Source organism: Mirounga angustirostris, unplaced genomic scaffold (genome assembly GCF_029215605.1).
Source record: "Mirounga angustirostris isolate CCGP_5_RB_7025 unplaced genomic scaffold, mMirAng1.0.hap1 SCAF_4, whole genome shotgun sequence".
Taxonomy (NCBI): domain Eukaryota; kingdom Metazoa; phylum Chordata; class Mammalia; order Carnivora; family Phocidae; genus Mirounga; species Mirounga angustirostris.
This window is the reverse complement of record NW_026991712.1, coordinates 3,566,932-3,591,165: the sequence shown is the minus strand read 5'-3', so window position 1 is coordinate 3,591,165 and position 24,234 is coordinate 3,566,932. Positions and strand designations below refer to the sequence as shown.

Genomic DNA, 24,234 nt, shown 5'->3' with positions numbered 1-24,234 from the left:
AGTCTCTGGGTTGAAGCAAGAGAGTATTTCAGAAGACTGTCTTTCCCTAAGAACTTGGTCTATTAATCTCTTTTCTACATACTTTCGCTAAATCAAAAGAAATCTGGCTTAGGAAGATTGGCTTCCAAAAATAACTGCCCACTACTTCAAACTCAATTTCACAAACATTTCTGAGAATGGCTGCTTCCCCAAGCCGCTATGCAATACCCGGAAAAGAACTGCACTGATACACTGGGAGCTGCTAATTCTTCAACTGCACACTTCTACCTGCACACTCATTTTTAAGAGATTTAGTGCACATTGACCCACTGGAAAGTGACATTTCATTAAGTGTATTTTCAACTTCCTGCTCAGAGCCCTTCCGTTTTATTCTCCTATAATGAAAACCAGGAGCTGGCAAGACAAATCCATGTACCACCTGACTATTAAATCCTAAGAGCTAACTTCACGAGCAGCCTCCACCCAAGGGCAAGCAGGGGCCCGCAGCGGAGACTGCGTCGTGGAGCCCGTGCGTGGCGGCTAAGCAACCGCGCGTGCCCTCGCCTCTGACAGGGAGACCGGCAAGGGCTTCAAGTGGGGAGGGCTGCAAGCACACTTAGGTTTTTGGGGGTTGCTCCAGCAGCTTCACAGCAGAGAGAAATACAGGCAAGGCGACTAGCTGGAATCCAGGAGGGAGAGATACAAGGCCTGACCCAGGCACCTGGAGTAAGAAACCCCATCAGACAAAAAGGAAAGCAAAATGCAGAATCTGGCAAAGGCGAGAACCCTGCGTGCGCTGGGCTCTCTGTCCATAAAGTGGGGGCACTGACGCCCCAAAGGCTGCAGCATCAGGGCGTTGTGTACAAAGGATATGGAAGACCAGTGAAAAGTAAAGTGAAACATTGTCTCAAATTAAATTTAAACAATGCCTATTGAAGAATCTCTATAACCACAAGGTCATAGCCACTCTACAATTGTTACTATTATAGAACTCAACTATTGTTACTATTATAGAACTCATCCATCTCTCTAAGAACTTATCAAATGCCTACAGAACTTACATTTAACATTACTGCTAATAATCTAAGCAATCATCCTTCTCTTCTTGATTGTATACTTCATTATAAGCCTGTGTCCCTTCAAAAGGAAATTCTCAAGTGGTGGGATTTGAGACATTTGCTCAAAGCCACACCATTATCGGGTTTTAATGATTATGTGCAACACTAAACATTAAACCAGCATTTGAAAATTTCCCTTTTTTCTGAATCAGGCAAATCCATAGTATTTGAAAGTCAACGGGAAAAGAACACACCAAAGATAAATGCTGATTATTAGTCTAGTGGAAGTAATCATCATACTTACCAAAAATATTCATTGTTACTTCTCCGCATGGTATTCCACAAAGCTGCAGCTTAAACAGATCGAGGGGTCCTACGTGGCTCAAACTCAGCTCAGGGATATATTTCCCGAAGCTCAGGTCAACCACCACTTGTCACCAAAAACAATCCAATTCTTCACCTGAGTCCCTTGAAGAATGTCAATGACCAGCCACCATATAATCTAAATCCCTTTGCCTACATCTCCATTTTCCTTCTCAGCCATGAGGGCTCTGGAGTCGACAGCAAGACCTTAGTGCTGGCTCTTGGCCTGTCCTCTTCCTTCTGCCACCTGTTCTCATGCTCCTAAAGCACCTCCCCAGGGCTGCGCACTCCCTGGGCAGCTTTTGCTCTTCTCATTACTCTGATTTACCCCCTCAAAGACCCAGAAGCAACCAAGAGAAACAGGGCCCTCCTCAAATCACGGGGGAGGGGAAGCAGAACAGATGAGCAAGCTGGAATACCCTCTAGCAGATTAGCAGAGGGGTGGGGGGCACTGGGAATTTTCCCAGCACAAATGAATGATAGCATCATTGCCTTAAATTTTTAAAAAGTCACTGTTATCAGCAAGGATACAGAACTATACAGGTAATAGAGTCAACAGATTTTAACAAACATAGATTTTTAACAAAAATATAAAAACATGAACAGAAACCCATGAATGAATACATCTTTCCTGATCCTCCAAATGCTGCCCTCAGATATAAGTAACCTCTCTCTCCCCTGAACTCTAGAACACACTACTTCTCAGTGCTGCTCTTAGAAACTTAGTATTCTACACTCTGCCACACAGTCTTTTTTTTTTTTTTGGTGTTGTTACTGTATTTTTTAAATTGAAGTATAGTTAGCATACAGCATTATATTAGTTTCAGGTGTACAACATAGTGATTCTCCCTTACATACAACACCCATTGTTCATCATGGTAAGTGTGCTCTTAATGCCCAACACCTCACCCTTCCCCCACCCCCAACCTCCCCTCTGGTAACCACCAGTCTGTTCTCTGTATTTAAGAGTCTGTTTTTTTGTTTCTCTTTTTCTTTGTTCATTTGTCTTGCTTCTCAAATTCCACATATGAGTGAAATCATGTGGTATTTGTCTTTCTCTGACTGACTTATTTTGCTTAGCATTATACTCTTGGCTCCATCCACATCATTGCAAATGGCAAGATTTCATTCTTTTTTATGGCTAAGTAATATTCCACTGTATATATACCACATCTTATTTTTTTTAATAAATTCAATATATTTTTTTATTATGTTATGTTAGTCACCATACAATACATCATTAGTTTTTGATGTGGTGATCCATGATCCATTGCTTTCGTATCACACAGTCTTTTAAATGCATTCTCCTATCTATGCCTCTAACGGGATCCCTGCTCCTGCAAGAATTCCAGCCCAGCCCGAGCCCCATTGGTCCCTGAAGGCACAGCACTCCAGACCAGTGATGGGTGGCTGCTAATGAACCTGGCCCCCTTGACCCTCTCTGCCCTGCACTTGCATCCTCCCCGCCAGTGATGCCCTTCGCCTCTTGTAATCCAGGAAGAGTGTTACCCCTTCCCTCGAGTCTCCATCTTTCTGAATGCCCCTTAAATGGGGACAATCCCCAGGGAGCCCCATTTGCTCCTCTTTACTTCTCTATTCATTCCGAGGAATCACACAATTCAGCCATTATCCCCAGCCAAGACCCCTGCCTGGTATCAGCAGCCTCAACCTCCCTCCAAAATTCCAGCTGCAATTTCCTCAAGAGAACACATCCACCTGGGTGTCCGACAGGCAGCCCTGTAGCTAATGTCCCAAAGGCCCTTTGCCACTCCCATTATCCCTGTCCCCAGTAACACTCTACCTGCTTCTGGAACTGCCCCCTCCCCCACCCCCATACAAAATACTGCTTTTCAACCAAACACTTCTCACACCAATCCCCTTCTCACCACTTTCCCTTAACCTGCCATGGGCAGACTGGGATCCTCTGTGCCTCGGGCTTCCCAACAGCCTCCCATACGGCCTGACATGTGCCTGGCACATTTGCTGAAAGAAAGCTGGGATGAATCACATTTTCCTGCTACCCCCATACCTGCTCCACCAGCGTCACTGCCACGCGGCCACAGGAGTGACAGATGAAGGACCGGACACATAACTGCCTGCTCACAATGTCCCGCAGGCTCACCATTTCGTAAGGTTAGCGTCTGTCATCCAAGTGTTATTGTGGAAAAACTAGCAATCCAAGCATCAGACAAGGAATCCGGGTATAGTTCTAATGGGCAGACTTTACATATGCTTGCAAAGGGTCATTCATGCGGCGTGGAGGGGCTTAGGATAGAGTTTTAGTGGACGGCCAGAGGACTAAATCACCCGTAAGGTATGATCTCATCTATATGAAAAGACGTGCAGAGAAAAACCAGGAGGAAATACACCAAAATGATCAAAGCACTCAGTTCTGGGTAGCAAGATTACAGGGAATATTTTGCTGTTCTCCTTTTCTTAACTGTCCAGATTCTTCTTATAAGCAGCATTCATTACTTTTGTGATAAGAAAGAATAATATGCACAAATAAAAGCACAAACTCCTGGGGCGCCTGGGTGGCTCAGGCGTTAAGCGTCTGCCTTCAGCTCCGGTCATGATCCCAAGGTCCTGGGATCGAGCCCCACATCAGGCTCCCTGCTCTGCAGGAAGCCTGCTTCTCTCTCTCCCCCTCCCCCTGCTTGTGTTCCCTCTCTTGCTGTGTCTCTCTCTGTCAAATAAATAATAAAATCTTTAAAAATAATAAATTAAAATTAAAAAAATAAAAAAGCACAAACTCCAAAATCTTTTGTTGTGCATTTGCAGCCCCTGGCAGAAGCCCTCCGGTTCCCCTCTCAGCACACAACTCCCCCTCCTCATCCTTCCCATGCTCCAGGCTGGAAGGGCGGCCAGGCTCTGGAAGGCAGATGCCCGCCCCCGCACTGCCCTCATCTGTCATGCAATCACCACACTGGACAGTCGGTTCTGAAGCACAAACACTTCTGTGAAGACTGGAATTGAACTGAGAAGCCAGAGAAATCAGAGCTAATAACCTTTGCTTGCTCTACCAGCTCTGGTGAGAAACCAGAGGAGAACGCTTTACCAAACCCCACAGGGAACAGCTAAGCACTGGGATGATGGCCCAACTGGAATCCCAAACAGGTATTAACTGGTTCAGGGACGGGCCCTGCTGCCCAAACAGAAAGCAGAGCCACTAGAGAACCAGATCTCTGTCAGGAAACGGTGCTCACCCTCCTCCACAAGGGCATGTCTCAGAGGGAAAGCAACAAAAAGCTCCACAGAAGACAAGACTACTGGCCTCCCGTCTCTGTTGCTAACCAGAAATTTGCTATTTTCCTGAGGAGATTTATCAAAAACAAAAGCAAAAAAAAAAAAAAAAAAAAAAACCTCAGCCAACTGAAGAACTCTCTCGGTTCTGTTGCCCAGACTTTACCAAAGGAAGAAGGTCAAACGTGTAAGAACACAGATTAACCGAAGGCCAAGCCGTACATTCAGAGCACTGCAGGGGGACTCCCTGCAGCCGAACAGGGCACCATTCCACAGGTGAGGGGCTCTCCGACACCTGGCTTCTCGAGTACCAGAGTCATGCCCCCCACAAACCCTGTTCTCAAATAAGCAGAAGCAGAAGTCTCCTCAAGAGGCCAAATGAGCTGGTAGAGAATTGGGGGGGCCTCTAAAGTTCTCAGCCCCTGCCCCATCCGACGCACTACTACATCCATCACTTTGGCCACTAGGAGTGGAGGGAGAGTACCTTCTGGAGGGCCTGCATGCTAGATGCTTTCCTGGGCATTTTCTCTGTTCTCATAAAAATTCCGAGGTCCTCTACCTCTGAAACTAATAATATACTCTAGGTTAAGTAATTAAACTTAAATAAATTTTTTTTAATTCTGAGGTCCTGTTTCTGTTTTACAAATGAAGAAATTGAGGCTCACAGAAGCTCAGTAACTTGCCCATGGGTGACAGACAGTAGCAGACCCCTAAATGTGAATCCAGGGCTACCATTCGAGCAAAAACTCTTAGTCCCATATTCCCTTCAGTGATACCACGCTGCCCAGGAAGAGGCAGACGTGGAAAGGCCACAGGCTGAGAGCAAGGAACCCTGAGTTTGAAGCTCCTCTCCTGCGCTCCCACCTACTTGACATGAAGACACTGCTTCCTTGCTGGGCGTGACCTCCCTGCAGGGAGCTGAGTGTCGAACACTCAGGACTGACACAAGGATTCATGATATCAGAGAAATACAAAATCCCTTCTCTTCTCTAAAAATGCTGGCACCTTGGAGCTGTGGTTAATCCAAAAAATCTAAATCAACTGTGTTCATTTGCAATGCCAGCCTTCAACCCAGGCTCCTTGAATGGGCTATAATTTGCAAACCAGATCCAAGCAATGAAGGCCAGCAGGCCGAGTTAATTGCCACGCCCCAGGAAGCTGTTCCAGGAAGTTAAAGCAACATGATGTGAAGCTCAGCGTCAGAACCTAGAAAACCTACGGCAAGGAGGTTTGCTTTAAGTACCAGAAATAACGTGCACTGTGCTTGTCACATAGGTGGTCATTACTAACCAGTTCACTAATAACAACTAGTCGTCACTATTTATTAGGTATTTTTCCCGAAGTTCCACAGAATGGCTGTTTAAATCTAGCAGAGGTAAACCCAATACCCTGCTGGGGAAAGATGGGTCTCAAACACCTCTGCAACATAGACCTCTATTCTTGAGTTGCTTGGAGAAAAGTTTCCAAGTAAAAACATTTCAAATCCCTGGCTCAACAATCTGAAATGTGAAAATGTGTTCCAAAGTGACTTTCTAATGGAGATATTGGTTATTCCCCCACCTCCCCCAAGAGATTTAAAATTACACCCTTAGAGCTAAGGCACTGATTCTTGCAGATCTCAGCTTAAAAATTATTAACACAAATTTAACCCCAAAGGGGCACCTGGGTGGCTCAGGCGTTAAGCGTCTGCCTTCGGCTCAGGTCATGGTCCCAGGGTCCTGGGATCGAGCCCCGCATCAGGCTCTCTGCTCCGCGGGAAGCCTGCTTCTCCCTCTCCCACTCCCCCTGCTTGTTTCCTCTCTCGCTGTGTCTCTCTGTCAAATAAATAAATAAAATCTTTAAAAAAAAAAAAATTTAACCCCAAAGGAGTGACCTACCCTCAGGATAGGGCACAGCTTCGTGCTGTAGACATCGCAAAGCCTACCTGAGTCAGTTAAATATAAGTCTGCAAAGTGGAGCTTAAACCATCTAGGACAGAACTATTTTTCAGATCACTGCCAAGTTTAAGAAGTTCAGATTTGAGCCAGAAAAAGAGAAGATGAAACTTTTCCACAAAGCTCCGTAAGAGCAGAAAGAATCTTTGCATTCTTTGCACCACACACTTAGGGAGATCTCAGGGCTTCTCAGGGCAAAGCCACCAGCACAGAAACAAAGCTGGCTCCGGATACATGGAAACTAGTTGGTTTTGTCATTTTGCAAAAGGAAAACACGGAGTCTAGTCCTGCCTCCACTGCTTATCTGGAGCCACAAATTCTACTCCCAGGGGTAATGCAGCCCCCTAGCCCTGGGCTACCACAGCAGTCTCTCCAAAGGCCCGTAAAGGAAGCCGCAGAGCAGGCATCACTCTCCCATTTTGCAGATGAGAAAGGAGAGGCCCAGGGTGGCACAGTGACCGCCCCAAGGACAAAGGAATCAGGGAACAGAACTTGGGCTGGAGCCAAGGGTGGGTTTTCCTCTTCATGCTGCATGTGGCCGTCGGCCACCCTGGTATCAAGGACCCTCCCAAGGAAACAGTGATGTGGGCTTGAATTTCCTCTCTCCTTACCAGACAGATCAGGAAGACATTCAGGCCACAACCCAACCTTCAGGGAGATTTCATTTTATGAGTTTCCTGTTGCTTTTTATTTATTTATTTATTTTTATTCTTATGTTAATCCCCATACATTACATCATTAGTTTTAGATGAAGTGTTCCATGATTCATTGTTTGTGCACAACACTCAGTGCTCCATGCAGAATGTGCCCTCTTTAATACCCATCACCAGGCTAACCCATCCTCCCACCCCCCTCCCCTCTAGAACCCTCAGTTTGTTTTTCAGCGTCCATCGTCTCTCATGGTTTGTCTACCCCTCCGATTTCCCCACCTTCATTCTTCCCCTCCTGCTACCTTCTTCTTCTTTTTTTTTTTTCGTGTTGCTTTTTAAAACAGCTGTATCTATTCAAGAGAACGGAACAAAAAAGAACACAGAAGAAAAAGAAAATCAGTATTTGTCATGGGGGCAGCTGCACAGGCTGAAGACAAGGAGGGCAGGTGACATCAGGGCTCAAGAGAGTCCTTCCCTGAAGCTTTCTGGACACGTGAGATGAACTGGCCGGTTCCCCCAGCGTACCCAAGATCGATGTTTAAGAAACAGAGAACAGCAGTTTTCCTTGGGATGCCTATGCGGTGAGGGGAGAAGGTCGAGTCTGTTGGCTGGCTGGCCTCCAAGACTGCACGGAAGCCGACTCGCCACCCTCCTCAGGGCATCTGCAGCATCGAGCACCTGACCCTGTGGAACCACCGTCCACCGGGCTCCTGAATGGCAGGGACCATTTCTCTCCTCTGGTGTTCTCAGAAGTTGGCAGAGAACCAAGAACATTCTCATACTCAGCAAATGTTTACTGAGCACATTTGATGCGCCAGACACCGCTAGAAACGGAGGTTCTAGCAGAGGATGTGACAGTGAGGACAGAAGGCACAGCGGGCTAAACGCTGCATCTGAAAGCCGGGGGCCAGGGGGTGCTCGCGGGCTTCCTGGAGGCGAGGCCAGCACTGCCGAAGCCAGAGACACTGAGCTGGTGTTGATCACAGCTTCTCAGAGCTCAGTACAGAGGGGGTTCTCCGGGCATTCAAGTCCCCCAGGGATACTGGTAAAATGTAGATTCCAAACTCAGGACACCTGGGGTTGGGGCCAGATGATCTTTAGGTCCAGCTGGCTCCCAGGGGACACGGATGCTGTTGGTTGGTGGAGCATACTCTGAGTAGCAAGAATGCAGAGTATTCCAGATACACGTTCCAATCTACCCAACAATCCCGTGAGATGCCTATTAACTTCCGAGCAATTTGTTTCACCTGGACCTTTGGGTAACTCGCCTGGTGTCACACAGTGGATGGCCAAGCTGGAATTTCAATCCAGGGCACTCTAACCCCCGGAACCCTTATTATACCCACCCTGTCGTGCCACTTCCAATAAATGTCTGCTCCAAGCAATCAATTAAGAAGGCAAAGCCATACAAATAAATAGAATTCATCCCAAAGTCAAAGGTAAATATTTCGCATCATCTGCACTGCTGCCCACATCCATAAATCTTAATTTTGTTACATGCCTCAATTAAACTTCAGAATGCACCCCAACATGCATTTAAAATATACACATGTACACTTCAAAATATATACAAAAATATTCAAAAAGATGAGACAGTAACTTCGGAAGACAAGGTCTGACTGGAAACTGGGTGGGGGCGGGGGTGGTAAGGATGGAAGGAAATGCACAGAAACTCTCTGCTCTACTTGGTAATGTTTCTCGTGGGGACCCACCAAACACAGCTCAGAAACCGCGTGACCCGCAGACTGGGGTGGGGAACAAGCAGGAAACGGATGGCGGGGCAGGCTGCTCTCTGTTGGCGAGCAATATTACAGGTAAGCGAGTGAGGAGCGGGCACTGCAACAAACCCAGCGGGCCTGGATCAAGTCAGACATCCGTGTGAGCTCATGTTTAAGCTCAAGGGTGTGACCCTAAGCAGATGGATAAATCCATGGGGAATTATGTGTAGATACACAGATTAGTACGCACACAAGTACTTCCCAGCTCTGAGGGGGCTTAGAAGCAATGCCATGCCAGGGCAAATTCTTATAGAATTCCAGAAACTTTCCAAAGCTCCCTGCCAACAGAAGTGGAGCCTGTCTCCCACTCTCCCTTCCCCACCCCTAGGGCCAGGGCTGCACACATAGCGACTTGCTCCCAGAGAATCCAGTATGGAAACTCTATTCTGGCAAACATTACTCCAGCCAGGTGATCAAGGTCAATGCCATCAGTGATACATGTGACAAGAAGGGCACGTCACCTCTTTCTTGTTTTAAGAAAAGCAGCAGAGAAACCCGAATCCAGGAACAGTCGATAAAATATCTGATTGCTACTCCTCAAAACCCTCAAGGTCACGGACAAACGACTGAGAAACTGTCACAAACCAGAGGAGACCTGAGGACTGAACTTCATCTGCTATCCTATCCTGCATGCGACCCTGGAACAGAGAGAGGACAGCGGGGGATAAACTAGTGAAAGCCGAATTAGGAACAGAGTTTGTTCACAGCAATGCAGTGATGCTGGGACCTTGCTGTGGCCGGGCCAGATGTGAACAGCAGCGAACACTGGTAAGAGATACACAGGAACGCACTCTTATTTTTGTAGCTTTTCTGCAACTTTCAATCCCTTCTGAAATAAAAAGGTGCCTTTTAAAAAGGAGATGAAACTATAAAACCTTGCATCCCAATGGCCTCTCTGGGCACCACTGTTAGGATGCTGCAGAAAGGATCTCAAGTTCTCATACCTCCAGAGGCCAGGAAGAAGGCATGAAGCAGGCAGGAGGTGAACACCGGGGAGAAGGGAGGGCTACGGCCTAGAAAGCACACACCTAGTATAAACATCCAACACGAAATACTCTGGGAGCACCGTCGGGGCCCCACATAAACCCGCAGGCTACATCTTCCAGCCCGCTGAGTGCCAGTTTGCTCCCTCTAAACGGATGGATGGCTACTGGAGACTGCAGGGTCATGTTTACGATGGAAATGCTGCATGTTCATGCAGTTTCAGCATGTATCTTTCGAATTTTTTCATTAATATTACAGCCCAGTGTGGTATAGATCGTTTCTTGAGGGAAGTTTCCTACTTCCTGGCTAAACACTGCTGTCCTGTGGTCTGGCTAGACGGAACACAGAACTCCTGGATTCTTCTAAGGAGGCTTCAGATGCTTTGTTTCTTACCACGCGGTTGCTACTTGACAAATGTTGTTTTATTCTTCCGGAAAGCATCACTGCAGTGAGCCTCACTCACGTGTTCAATGCCCTCTGTGTACGCTGCTACGGAACAGCTCTAATTTCACACTCGGGTCTCACTGTCATTCACACCTTCTGGCAGATGACAGGTCCTGATACTGAATGTGAAAATACAGTCATACTTCTGGTGCTAGCGACACATCACGCTGGACCCCCACACCGGGGAAGGGATGGCAGCAGGGACGAGGCGCAGGGAAGGGACAAGGACCCAGCCTGGGGAGGACACCAGCGTGCAGCGCTGTGAGCCACTGCGAGGGACAGCGTGCCCCCGACTAACCTAACGCCACACCGTCAGAACCACGGTGCAGTGGGAGGGCCCTGAGGACAGACCACAGAAGCCTGCAGCTCTGTGGGAAGGACTCTGGACCCCAACAGAGCCACTGACGGCCATACTGTTAGGAAGGGTCTGTGCTAAGCCTCGTCCCTCATGGAGAGAGCCAGAGGTTACACGCTGCTGGCCACTTGTCAAGAGCACATTTGATGTGAAGCATCCGGCACACTCCTCGGCTGCGTTAATTTTCTGCTGCTGTGTAACAAATTACCACAACCTTCACAGCTAATAGTTCCCCGGGGGAAAAGGCAATTTGAACAAGCTTCAAAGAGGGTACCTTTCTCCACTGCTCTTCTAAGGTGTTTGGAAATGTCAGAGAGCTGGTTCGGAACTGCTCCCGGCACACATCACAACACGGACATGTCTCCGCTCTTAACAGCCTGTACTGTTTCCAAAACAAACTCCAAATTTCCGTGACATTTTCACTTCTGAGCGATCCCCTGGGGAGAGGAGAACGCCGCCGGGGTTCAGGGTTCAGGGCCGCCTGTCTGCAGCACCCCCTCCAGTGCTCTCAGTCACCAGGGTGAGAATAGAATGCTCTCCCCCGGACGGTTGTGAAAATGAAAACAGGATTACGGAGAGAGCGGAGGTGGGCAAATGGAGGAGTTTTCAGGTGTATGTGAGCAGGGTGCCACTCAATCTCAGAGTGAGAAAAATAATGCTGAGCACTCCCCTCACACCAGGGGCTGTCTCAACGGTCCACATCAATTCTTAATTCTCAGCAATCCCAGGAGACCGGTATGAGTGTTACCCCCGGGGTTCCACAGAGGAGACAGAGGCACAGAGGGCTTACGTAACCTACCCACGGTGGCACAGCTGGTAAGTCAGGACACCAAAGTCCATGCTCCTGAGCACGGCTTCTCTGTAGACCAATGAGATTTGTAATCATGATAAATAGAATAATTACATTTGGTAGGACTTTAAACTAAAAGTTCTCTCTTATCACTGCATTCTCAAAACTACCCTTAGAGGGAAATAAAGATATTATTCCCCACCAGGTGTTCCTGGGTGGTTCAGTCAGTTAAGCGTCCCACTCTTGATTTCAGCTCAGGTCATGACCTCAGGGTCGTGAGATCAAGCCCCGCATCAGGCTCCACGCTCAGCGCGGAGTCTACTTGAGATTCTCCCTCTCCCTCTGCTCCTCTACCAACTCACACTCTCTAAATAAATAAAATCTTTAAAAAAAAAAAAAAAAAACTAATTTCTCACCATTTGAAGACATTTATAAACAATTCCTTAACATGAAATTAAAGATTAAAAGGAAAACAGAAGCATCTTGTTTGTTCCTGGTAGGCACTATATTTCGGAGTAACTGAACAGCCCTGTAGTTGAGCTAAAAGTGCTACTTTACAGAAGAAGGCCACTTGATCAGAGTAGAGACATAATATAGAAAAACATTTCATAAAATCTTAATGACATTAAATCAGGCAAGGATGATCAACTGATTTTAAAACCATTAGATGTATGATTGATGCATCCATATTACTGCTCAAGTACCAACGTGCGGAATATTCTCTAGTGGCAAGAGGAAGAACATGGTGGGCTCAGACCACCATCGCCCACTCCAGGGGTCAATCTCAACCTCACTGATGGCTGAAAGCCAGATACTGGGCATCTCTGATGTGATACAATTTGAAGTACCAACTTCACCAATGAAGTGTCCTAGCCAGAAATGTTTCATCTGAATCCATTAAGTCTTTACATACAATTGGTAGTTTCCAGGAAATCAGAATAGAGAAATTGAGTAATGCTGTGGGGCAGCAAGTAGACAAATCCAGAAGGTAGCACGAATGGCCTGGTCTCTTCAACAAGCATTTAAAAAAAAAAAAAAGTGCTAGATTAAGACAAACAAGTGACACACGGACCAGATACAATGAGTAATCCCAGACTATATTCTGGTTTGGACTGGTTAGTTAAAACAGAACTTGGGGATCATATGAGGCAAATTTGAATCCTTCCTGCATAGTAGAGGCAATGAAAATTTACTGAAATATAAAATGGAATGGAATTAATTGAACAAAGTTATAAAATACAGTGACCTAATTTTGATCTAGGAACAAACATGCACAGGTATTCACGTATGCATGCTTCTAAGAACATGCCCAAGTATTTGTGCATGCATGTTCATGAAAACACATCCACACGTATCCACACATGAACAATAAAACCACCCAGGAGGATACGCACTCTGGGTTCCCACTGGGGTTCTCTGGGCCGTGGGGAAGTGCAACTTCACTCCTTTTATTTCTGCTTGTCTCAACTGCATGATCGAATTACTTTTTGCTGGCACCGTTTCTGTAATGATAAGAAATGTCTGTCCGTCTGAATGTGCCCATGCTCCGCGGATCTCCCGGTGCTGGTGGGTGGGGACGGCAGCAGCACTCACCGCTTACACCTACGTGAGGGCCTACTGAGAATGACGATGGTCACTCGGGGCTTCGTTCGATAAACGAAGTTCTCTCACAGACAGAGATTTAAAAAAAAAAAAAAAATCAGTACTTGGGGGAAGAGCTGATGGAAGAGAGACGAGGCCATTTGAAAAACACCAAGGGAATGCAGCTGGAGGCAAGAAGGCTCGACTGAAGCAGTGGGTGTGAGTGGCCGCGGAGGAGCACGCTGGGCCAAGAGCCACTGGTGAGGGGGCATCTGCAGGACACTGCCTGGCTGACCGGGTTCTGGCAGCGACGGAAGCATCACACGGGAGGCCAGAACAGAAAGAAACAGGAGAAGCCCCCTATGGCACCTCCATCAAAGGAGGAGAGAGAAGAGGCACCTGGGGGTAAGTTAGGCGCCTGGTAGTATCCAACCCGGTGAGAAAGGGGAAGGGGGGGTGGTGAAGATCTGAGCTCATCGGCAGAAGAGTCACAGAAAAGCTCAGAGAAAGTCTTCATCGACATGCCGAGAATTTAAGCCAGATGCCAGGGGTTTGGGAGAAGAGCGTGAACAAACCTAATGGAAAGAGCTGATGAAAGAAATTCAAAAATCATCTATGGCGGAAAGGAAAAGCATGTACCAACACTCACACTAGATGCAGAAGTGACGGCGTTAAGTAGCACTCATGAAGTCTGTTACTATGACCAATGCCAAAATTCCGTGGACTAGAAAATTCTTAGTGTTACCAGGGCTTAAACAAGGTATCACCAGTATTCAGAAGATACAAAGACTATCAGAAACAATGGGAAGGGGCGCCTGGGTGGCTCAGTTGGTTAAGCGACTGCCTTCGGCTCAGGTCATGATCCTGGAGTCCCTGGATCAAGTCCCACATCAGGCTCTCTGCTCGGCAGGGAGCCTGCTTCTCCCTCTGACCCTCCCCCCTCTCATGTGCGCTCTCTCTCTCTCTCTCATTCTCTCTGTCTCAAATAAATAAATAAAATCTTTAAAAAAAGAAAAAAAAAAAAAAGAAACAATGGGAAGTTACTCGATAACCACAAGTGCTCAAAGGAAGTGGCTTCTGTCACACAATCCATGAAGTCACATCCTGAAGGCCACAGTCAATGTGTTCATTTACTTTTACCCCAGCAAGAAAATGAACCCCAAACTACACTAGCTACAAAGATCAAAAACATCCATCACTAACAGCATCTATAAAAAGGTTATGTAAATCTCATTAATATAGAATACTGTTTAAGTGCTGTGATCCAGAGGCAATCATAGGATTAAGAACTTAAATTCTAAGACTGCCACATCATGGCCTATTTGGAGATCAGGGATTTTAAGCCCTGAGTACGCTACATGGCCTATCTTAAACCTCAGGGCGAACAGGGCTAACGGATGGACAGAGTACTGCTGGGTAAGAGGAGTCCACCCAGAAAGCTCTTTCTGAAATGGGCTCCTGCTGCCCATTCTTCCTATATCCCGCACCTCAGGCCAAACCTCACAGCCAGACTTTGGACTTCCCCTCGCCCTCTCAACACCAATTTGTGTCACAAAGAAGCGCCGATAGGGCCCAGAAGCAGCCTCTGAATTGCAGGCCCCTTTCTCCATGCTCCCCACTTCCTCTGACCTCCCTCCCCTTCCTTACCGTTTCAGGGCACAGATCCCGCACATCTTGTGTCAGATTTATTCCTCAGCATTTCGTATGTTTTGAGGCTCACAAGACTAGGTGATGAGAAAAGCTACTACTCTTGACTTGCTGTCTACACATCCCACAGTAGGATGACCTGCTCACACCCAGAGTCTGCGCACTCAGATAAGGTCCTGAGCTTAGGGTTCCAGGCCCAAGTTCCTGCCTTGCTTTTCCCCAGGCACCTTTTAAAATAACCACTGAGAGCTGAGCCCCTAAAAAGTCAGTGAACTCCGTCCCAACCACCTTATGAGTAACACATGCTCATATCCTGCTGTCTCCTGCTCGCCTATGATCTGGGACAGAGGACTGCCCTTCCACCAGCTCTGAGAATCCCCAACGGTGCCACCATGAATCTCAACCTGTGGAAAGGCCTGGACTAGAATCAGGCAGGCTTATGGATTTCCTAAATGGGGGTTTCTGAACTTTCCCCAAAATAAGCATTTTAATGTGTAGATTATTAAATCTATTAATTGTATGCTTCTGTTCAGATTTTATCATAAATGTTTATGAAAACGCCTTCCCAGGAATCCAGGTACTACAAATCAGTCACTGAGGTCCCTCAGATGGTGCTGAGAGCTCACCACGAGCTAATCTAGGAGTCACTTGAGGAAGGTCAGATCTATTCTTAGTGATACTTACGGTCCAGTCCTATAGACTGGAAAAAAAAAAAAAAAAAGGCAATTAAAAAAAAAAAACAAATATTCTATACCTTAAGGCAGCGGTTCTCCAAGCATGGTCCCCACACCAGCAGCAGCATCACCTGTGACCTCGTGAGAAAGGCAGGCTCCCAGCCCCCATCCGGACCTACTGAATTACAAACTCTGTGGCCGGGGGCCAGCGCCACTTTTAACAAGCCCCTGGGTGATTCGTATATGTGCTCATGTTTACCCACCAATGTAGCAAAAAATTAATAGCAAAAGGAATTGAGAGAATACAGCAACTTTTTGGAAGCTCTTTCTTTGTCTTTCTTGCTCATTCATTCAACATTTACTGAGAGCATATCATGTGTCCGTCCCTGTATCAGGAGCTGAAAAGGCAAAGATTAATAAGGGGTCATCCTTAGCTTTGACTAACCATCTACAGGGGGAAGTGGCTTGTATATAATAAACGCTTTGGCAGTTGATGTTGGTATTCCAAACAACATCCCAACTTCAGTACAATAAACCGTCCCTCACAGACTATTTAACTCTCTCTGGCAGCATCTACGGCCTCTGCAGAAACACCCTTGCTGATGGTTCTACCCAAACCAGCAAGCAGTCCTCAGCCCATCACCACCTTCACTTTCCAGGGAGCATTCTTCATAAGCTGACATGTCCGTTTGCTGTTTGTCCCTTCCCTCAGAAGGTGAGCTCCAGGACCTCATCCTGTGCACACGCACGCACACACACACACCCCCTCCGCCATCCAGAACTGGACATGCAACAGTCGTCCAGCGAACAGGGCGGATAAACAGTTGCGGGCGTTCAGAGCAGCATCACCACAGCAGACAGAAGTCCCACAGGTGTTACGGAACCTCGAGGAACATTCTTCCAACCTCTCCTTGACATTTGTTTCAGAATTCCACATGCAGTAGACTCTTCCACTTCTCTTACTGCTGAGTTTCTTATTAAGTTTTAGAGGAGTTGAGCAGATTAAAGGATTCCTTGAAGCTTTCATGCTTCACTTTGTAGAAAGAAATTCCATCTAACTATTACTGGGACAGATTAGGAATAATTTGGAACTGAATTGGATTGGCCATTTTTTAAGCTTTTCTTATCTACCAAGGCTAATAGCAGACACTTTCCTCCTTACAACAGCCCAGGAGGAAGTCTTATTATCCACATTTTACAGATTGAAATGGAAGGTCAGACAGGCAAAAAGCTTATACTCACTGCTCTATAAATATGGCTTAAATCAATAGAGAATGTTTTGTGCTCCCTAGTAAGTTTGGAGACTTAGAAATTATACGAAGAGGCAGGACGATGTTGTAGAAATAGCCCAGGCTTTGGATTCAGACACATCGGGCTTTGAATTTTAACTTCTACTGTGTAGCTGCTTGCCGCTGGGCACGTTACTTAATCTTCCAGGGCCGTGCAGCGACTTCCACTTGCAGACTGTGAGGCTGGGAGCATGAGAGAAGTAATCTGTAAACGCTGCTTCAAGTGCTAAGTCTCCCCGGCGTCACATCCCAAGAGGCCCCGGCCAGCACGCTCCACGTCCTTGAGTGAGTACGTGACCATGAACCAATGGCCTAATGTGCTTTCTCCTCCCAGATGAAGGGAACCTTAATTCTGCTACGCCCAGGCCCCAAAAGGCTCATGGAACCTTCTCTCACCTATAACACTGCTTAAGAAAATATGCTCTTTGCATAACGTAGCAAATGTATTCAAGTTAAAAAAAAAAAAAAAGACTAAGTTTCTTAAGCAGATTCTTCCAACCGGTCCATTTATAAACACAATTACTAAAATATAAGAGTGCATGAGAACTTTATGAACATCCCACATTTCTTTATATAGTTTATAGTTCTTTATTATAAAAGCTGAAGCAAAACAAAACATTTAACATGATGTAAGCTATCATCTGAATGTGTTGGGATTCTGAAGAATCCCAGAGTTAAACCTTACTATGATGGAGAAGAATTTAACTTTCAGTCTTGCTTTGCCACACGATGCAAATCTCTTCATAGAAGACAGAATTCCCAAGGAGAGGGAATATTTGAACTATAACCCAGACCACGTGGATCAAGAGCAATCTACTGAAGGCTGAGCGCTCTGCCAGGTGGCAGGGAACACCCTGCAGCCGTGAGGAGCTTCTAGTTCCAGGAACTTGGGGACATATGCACAGAATGACAATGGAGGTGGGAGTAGGCAGCAGGTGGGGACAGGGAAGGAGTGCCGGGCTCTACTTGGGTGAAGGCTAGACAGACACATTAACAGCAAAGCGTGGCCGTACGAGAGGATTGGGAACAGGCCCAGAATCCAAGGTATGGAGAAGGAACCTCCAATCCACGGGGACAGCCAGCGCCAGCGAGGAGCAGTGTGAGCGGGCACGGCTGTGGAGCCAGGAGCGGTGCGTGGCTGCCATCGGGGAACACCCCTCAGCAGTCACCCGGAAGCACAGCGGGAGGCAAAGCGTGCATGGGATCGGGCTGAGGAAGTGCCCTTCTAGTTCTAGTTTGCTGAGAGTTTTATCAGGAGCCCACATTTTACCTTGTCAGATGCTGCTTCTCCAGTAAGATGCTGGCATAGTTTTCCTTTCTTGGTTTGTTGATATAAAGAACTACATTTGTCGGCTTTCTAACGTCAAACCAACCTCGCATTCCTCAGATAAACCCTACTCATCAGTATTTTACATATTGTGGAATCCAATATGCTAACATGTTACTTAAAATGGTGCTCAGGAGTCTTCGTTGCTGTTTTCAACTCTGTCTGCCTTTGCCTTCAGGGCAGTGCGGACCTCACGGAATGGGTCAGGAGTATTCCCACCTTCAAGCTCCCTGAAAGAAGAGTTTAGGTAAAACTCCTATTCATCCTCCTTCAATGTCTGGTGAGATGCAGGAGTGAAGCCACCCAGGCCTGATTTGCTCTATGGTGAGGGTTTTAACCAAAAATTCTGTTTCTGTATTTCCATAATGGACACAGAAACAGCTACTGAGAACAGCCCTGTCTGTAAGCTCTGTTGCCTTGGGTCTTCCAAAGATTTGGTCTAGTTCATGTCGGTGTTCAGATTTACGGGCATCGAGCTGCTCACGACAATGCTCTACCTTCTCCCTCTCTATAGAGTCTGGAGCGATGCCACCTCCTCTGCCCCTGTCTTCTATCGTGTCTTTCTCTCCCATAGAGCTGGCTGCAAGTTGCTAAATTTCGTTCATTTTTCTCAAAAAACAAGCTTTTGGTTTCCTTGTCTCTATTAGGGTTTTCGTTTCTGATTTCATTGCTTTGTGTTCTGATCTTTATTTCCTTGTTTATGGTAGGTTTAATTTCCATTTTTCCTACTTTCTTAAAGTTGGAGCAGGGGTCTCGACTTGAGACCCTCCTCCTCCTCCAAGGCAGGCCTCAAGTACGCCACGCGCCCAAGCAAACACTGCGTTAGCAGCGCCCAGACACTACACTGTGCTTTCATGTTCACTTGTGTCAAAATACTTTCTATTTTTATTTTGTTCTCTCTTCTTTGGCCCATGGGCTCATTGTAAGTGTGTCATTTTGTTTCCAAACATTTGAAAAATCCTCAAAGATTTAGTTATTGGATTCCAAGTTCATTACTGTCAGAGAATATACTTTGCGAAATGAGAATCCTTTGAAATTGGTTGAGATTTGTTTTGTGGCCCTCTTCAACGGTCCCAGTTCCCCAGAGAACAGAGCCGCAGAACCGAAAGACCAAAAAAACACCTCAGACGTGGGAGCAGCAGCCGATCACCACTGGCCACGTGCCACCAGGACGTCAAGGCCCTGGGCCCAGGGAACCAGGGGTCCGGACGTGCAACTGTCTAAGCTCCGTGAGGACAGCTCCCCTGGCTCCCCATGCTCCCCATGCTCACTCCCACTCCAGAGTGGCCTCCCGTGGAAGCCGGGGAAAAAGAACTGCAGCTGGCCTCCTCCGACTCAGCCTCTTGTCCAGCAAGTGCCTTGCCCCGAATTGCCAGAACACGTTTGTGCGTTAGTTCACTGCACAACCACTTCTGGAACACTTGCTGTGTGCCGGGCGCTCTGGCAGGCCTGGAGACGGGACAGCGGCAGGAGGAAAGGCTCTGGCAGGACTGACATGCTGGCGGGATCCCACAGAGCATGAAGGCAGCAGGAGAGCAAGCGCGTGGCCAGGGCAACGGAGCAGAGTCCCTGCGGAGGCTCCTGGGACGAGGTGGCAGCCTGCAGCACGTGCGGGGGCGGGGGGGGGGAGAGGGGGTGCGAAGTTGAAGCGTGAGGTGGGGCCAAGCCTGGCAAGTCCACGCGACAGAACACCGGCCCGTGTGGGAGAGGCGGGCAGGGTCCAGGCTGGGGGGCTCTGCTGCTCCCTAACCAGGAAGGCCCTGGACGAGCCTTCAGCACACCCTTGCACTCCCCAACTCAGGCAACCCCCACTGTTATTCCTCCTACCCAAGCTGTCCAAATAGTCCTTCAATGGCTCTTCACTAACAACCGAGCGGGAGAACAGATTTTCTCCCCAAACTGCAGGTCAGGAAAGCAAGGCTCGGGTGTTGTGAGTGAGTGGACTGGGACAGGGGCTGGGTTGTGCAGGGTGTCAGGGCAGCGGCGAGAACAGAGGAAGGGAAGGTGCATGAGCACCAAGCTTCCAGCTCAAACCCAAGCTTCCAAGGAAAGCAGCCAGCACCATACCTGGCTCCCGGCAGAGGAGCCCCGGGGTGAAGCTGCCGCCAGGGCGGCTACGGCCATCACACCTATTCTCTGAGATTTTTGAAGATAAGATGTTGTTGACCAGGGCGGGCATGCACCAACAAGCTCCCAGGAGCCAGATACGCACAGAGCCCAGAAGCAGGCCCGTTCCCACCCCTTCTCGCAAACTTGCTTTGGTTAGGACTCCCGAGTTCTCCAGCAGGCCTTCTGCAGGCACAGGGTGTGCGCGGAGCATGCTGTCGGCAGAGGGCAGGCCGTGGTTAGCAGCCAGAGCTCAGCCAGCTCCCACATTTGCTGTGTAGTCCAGCCCTGGAGGCTGAAGCTGGACACTCCCAACAGGCAGGGCTGTGGGGACCCTCACTGATACACTCAGCACAGGCCCACTCAGGGGAGAAGCCTCCCACTCACTCCGCCAGCGCACGGCAGGCCAGCCCAGGTCCTGGTGCCTCGGGAGGGCTTCAGTGGAGCCCTGGCCACTCCAGTCCTGCTGCCACACTGTGTGCACACAGGCTCTAACTCAGCGGTCAGTACTAGCCTCGCCAACCCTGGGGAAGCCCGGCTAAGCAGGAGTAACTGCAAACGACTTACTCCAGTCAGTGACCCCCGGGCCCCACCCATCCCCAGCTGCTCCCTTTTAACCAGCAGGACTCACTTAATCAAATCTTCTCTTTTAATATACAAGAATAAAGTCTGTTTGTTATTACTTCTTGATTTGGTCCAGCTTTTTCCCCCTGCCAAGCTCTGACATTAAGCCTCCCAAATACCCTACAAAGGAAGGTTACTCCATTTTACAGATGGGAAATTGAGGGTCAGGAGAGGCCATATGTAGCCTGACTGGCAGGAATACTACTTCTAACATGCAGCCATTTCACACACCTCTTGTCTCAAGCCTAGAAATTCTTCACGTTGGTGAGCGGCGGTGCGCGGAAAACCAGTCACCAACACGGATAGACACAGTCAGAGCTGGTGCAACAGGGGAAGCAACCTTTCTGGGAAATCTCAAGAAACACATGGTACCATCTCCCACTTCTGGAGGGGCTCCCTAGAAGCTGCCTTTCACTGAATTACTGGTTTCCATGACTACACCATTCTTTGGTGATCATTTTACAGGTTTAGCACATTTCCAATTAGGTCACGTTATTCTTGCTCTGGGAGCAGAACTGGGGAACAAGCTCAGCAGAGCCAAGAAGCCCAGGTGACAGATGCCCCCACAGCACAACTCCCGCCCACTCCCCAGGAGTACAACCGAACCACGGAAGACTCACCTCCACAACCAGGAAAAACTGCCTCACTTCATCGGTTACCAGCACCACGAGGCCTCCAAAGAGAGAGGGCTGTTCCTGCGTGCCTGTGAATGCCCACACACCCCTTCCCGCCCACCGGTGTCAAGTGCCTGTCACCTCAGTGCTGTCCTCCACACACAGGAGCCTGTCCTACTCAGGGTCCAACCCCAGGGTAAGGTTAGTAGAAGGAACATGGATTCAGACCCTTAATCCCCCACCTGCTAACCCTATGACCTTGGGCGAGTGACATAACCTCCGTAAACCTGTTTCCCTAATTACCTAGTAGGGTGTTTGCCCAGCTGGTGTACGTGCGAGTGTTTAGCACCCAGCAGAGCTCCTGGCCTGCAGAACACACTTCACAAATGCTAGTTCTTTTCCTTTCAGTTTTCTTGGTAAGAAACTAGTTGAGGAGGGCCCCCAGGCTCTCTGACGAAAGTGGCAGAAGCTTTCATGTGGGTGATGGGTATACTTCAAAGTGCTAAGACACGGAAACTGAACGCCAAAGTCCAGTGGGGGCCAAATCCTAAGGGCATGGATGCGGGAATTGGGGTACCCAAAATATATAAAGAGCTTATATAATTCAACAGCCCCCAAAATACATAATGCAATTAAAAATGGGTAGAAGACATGAACGGACATTTCTCCAAAGAAGACATCCAAATGGACAACAGACACCTGAAAAGATGCTCAAAATCACTCATCATCAGGGAAATGCGAATCAAAACTGCCATGAGATATCACCTCACCTGTCAGAATGGCTAAAATCAACAACACAAGAAACAAAGATGTTGGCGAGAAAGGGGAACCCTCACGCACTGTTGGTGGGAATGCAAGCTGGTGCAGCCACTCTGGAGAACAGTATGGAGGTTCCTCAAAAAGTTAAAACTAGAGCAACCCTACGACCCAGCAACTCGCACTGGGTATTTACCCAAAAGCTACAAAAACACTAATTTAAAGGGATACATGCAGCCTGATATTTACTGCAGCGTTATCTACAACAGCCGAACGATGGAAGTAGCCCAAGTGTCCGACAGATGAATGGATAAAGAAAATGTGATATATATAATATATATATAATATATATATACACAATGGAATATTACTCAGCCATAAACAAGAATGAAATCTCGCCATCTGCAACAACATGGACAGAGCTAGAGAGTATGATGCTAAGTGAAAGAAGTCAGGAAAAGAAATTCCTCAGGGCTTAGAAACCAATTAGTGGAAGGAGCTCCCAAAGGCTTAAGTTTATGGGATGAATACCTGAACTGAGAATGATTAGGCAATAAATACACTTTTCAATGATCAGGGAAAAGGTAGGAAATACCTTATGATTTCACTCATATGTGGAATTTAAGAAACAAATGAGCAAAGGAAAAAAAGAAAAAGAAAAAAAGAAAGGGAGGCAAACCAAGAAACAGACTCTTAGCCATACAGAACACACTGGTAGTTACCAGAGCGCAGGTGGCTGGGGTGGGGGGGGTGGGGAAAACAGGTGATGGGGATGAAGAGTACACTTGTCATGATGAGCACAGAGTAATTATAGAATTGCTGAATCGATATATTGTGCACCTGAAACTAATGTAACACTGTATGTTCACTACATGGGAATTACAATTTTTTAAAAAGAGACATTGAGGCTGTTTGTAAGCAAAATTCAGGAGAGGGTACAGGGAAAGATGGTGGACTGGAGTGGCGGACAGATTATGTCACATGACCTGGGAGCCATGGTCCTCTCTTTAGAGGAGACCATCTACTCAAAAAGTTGTCGTAAGAATGTAGAAGGACAATTTCTACACTTGCCTGACACACAGGATGTCCTCAGCAGATGGTAACTATGTTTCAGTGAGTACATTTCAGGACACTTACGCTCATCTACATCTATATACATTTATCATCAGCCAGGAAATACAACGCATTCAGCCTTGCAACGCTTGATTCAAGAAAACTCACGTGATGCCACAGCCACCATTACCCAAGAGACTGAATAATGGCCTCCTGGATTTTGAAGTTTGGCCTCCAACTCCAAGAGTGCCCCGTGGGGAAGGCCACATGGCAGCGGAGCTGAACTGCAGAGGGAAGCCGGAGTGCTGAGGGGCCTGGGCAGGAGAACGGCTACCTGTCCAGGGTTGGCTATCAGGAGGTTCCAGGGGATGTCACACCCAAGGGCCCACGAGGACATCAGTGCTCCAGCTTCGCCACAAATGCGGTGCTTTGTGGTTCCACACTTGAGTCCTGTCGCACGCCCCCGTGCCTCCCTTCCTCTGGTGGGAAGCATCATCCCACACCCCAGTCCCGTTGGCTCACAGGGGAGCCCTGACGCCCAGCAATCAAGCTACAGTGTGAATACGCCTGCTGCAACAGCTCCCAGCTACACCACTCCCCTGCAGGGCCCTCAATGGACAAGACTCTCCCCTAAAACCTACCTCCTCGTAACTGCCATCCACGGACAGGACCTCAGTCAAGGAAAAGCAGCTTGTTTCCCTCCTGCCCTGACCTCACTTCAGATAGCATCCATGCTCCGGATTCGCTGTGCCAGACTCACAACCAGCATGGCCAAGCTCTCCTGATGGGTCTCACCAGTCACGGCCCCTCGGACATGCTGGCATATATATACCTCACAAGGCTGGGCCTCAACACGTGCTTACTTGACAAGTCATCCCGGTGACCTTGCTGCTTGTACCCCCACCGTTGCTGTGAACCTCTGGTCCTCTCACTACAGCCTGTCCCTTGGTGGGTGTGGGCAAGCAGAGCTTTCCCAAATACTGAA

At 47.9% G+C, this 24,234-nt stretch overlaps 1 protein-coding gene across 4 annotated transcripts in view; it reads right to left on the bottom strand.

Moving 5' to 3' along the window:
* The window catches only part of TRAPPC9 (trafficking protein particle complex subunit 9), a 550,504-nt gene that overhangs the window by 354,418 nt on the left and 171,852 nt on the right, over positions 1 to 24,234 (bottom strand). The window lies entirely within an intron of this gene.